At 44.1% G+C, this 1,110-nt stretch overlaps 1 non-coding gene across 1 annotated transcript; it reads left to right on the top strand.

Annotated features, from left to right (window-relative positions):
* Positions 1–626: 626 nt before the first annotated feature.
* On the top strand, positions 627–698 carry trnag-ucc (transfer RNA glycine (anticodon UCC)). The gene has a single exon. It is a non-coding gene; the product is annotated as a tRNA-Gly (tRNA).
* The last annotated feature ends 412 nt before the right edge of the window (positions 699–1,110 follow it).

The raw sequence follows: 1,110 nt of genomic DNA, 5'->3' as shown, positions 1-1,110 counted from the left end.
CAGGAACAATCAGCCCAAATAGTCTGTAGGTTATGTAAATGCATCACTACCAGCAGGTGACACACACACACACACACACACACACACTTTTCTCTCGAGTTTGTTTTTCCATTCCAATGGGTGTCCAAGTTACTCCAACAGTCCAAGTTACACTGTCAATCAAATACATCATTGTCCGTGTTCCACCTTGGTGGGTAAATTCAATAAACTATGCGCTAAATAAAAACTGACCTTTAAATAAACAGTATTCATCTATCGAGAATCTATGTTCATGGATTGTATAGAAGTATTTCCACATATGCATCTGGACACTCGGGCAAGCCAGCTGAGAAGTCGCTCAAGTCGCCGCAGCTAAGTATCGCCTTTTTCTCTCGCGTTTCCTAGTTTAGTTAAGAGTTACATTGATTGTTTACGTGGTTTGTTTAGCTAAGAATGATATATCTTGCACCTGTTTTGTAGTAAGAGCAGCGACTGTTTGTTAGTGAATTTAGCAAGTTACTTAGCACACTCAACACGCCCTGTCTGTAATCAGAAGCTTTACACTGTAGGCTGTGATTATTCGCATGTATCTAGTCAGATGAATGATCTGAAATGCATCAAAAGTCATGGAATGAGAGACTTTCCGGGCGTTGGTGGTATAGTGGTGAGCATAGCTGCCTTCCAAGCAGTTGACCCGGGTTCGATTCCCGGCCAACGCAACGTTTTCTTTCTAGGCTTCCGCCATCACACTTGTGATGCTTCGGGGGAGTTCGACACCATTCAAGCTATTGCGACCCTACTAAGCCTGCACTTACCGCTGTTTTCACTAACACACTTCTGGTGAACCGTTGCGCATGAACAGATGACGAATAAATGGCCTTACACTAGTATCCCACAGCACCAGCTTCGTCTGTAGAAAAACAAAGGTTCCTCTCCCTGCTGCAGGATACCCACATCACACTTGACTCGCAGACCTTTACTGCGCCCTCTTGCTTGACGTGGGCCGTGCTCCCAGTAGCGCTGTAACATACATGTGCACTTGCGTGCAAAAGTATTCGGTATTACATTTATTTGACGTGTTCTTTGCTTGAATATACTTTAAAAGCTAATACACTCCTCTCCATGCTCACC

Source organism: Amia ocellicauda, chromosome 19, assembly GCF_036373705.1.
Source record: "Amia ocellicauda isolate fAmiCal2 chromosome 19, fAmiCal2.hap1, whole genome shotgun sequence".
Lineage (NCBI taxonomy): Eukaryota > Metazoa > Chordata > Actinopteri > Amiiformes > Amiidae > Amia > Amia ocellicauda.
Note: the sequence above shows the minus strand (reverse complement) of the source record. Positions and strands in the feature narration are given on the sequence as shown.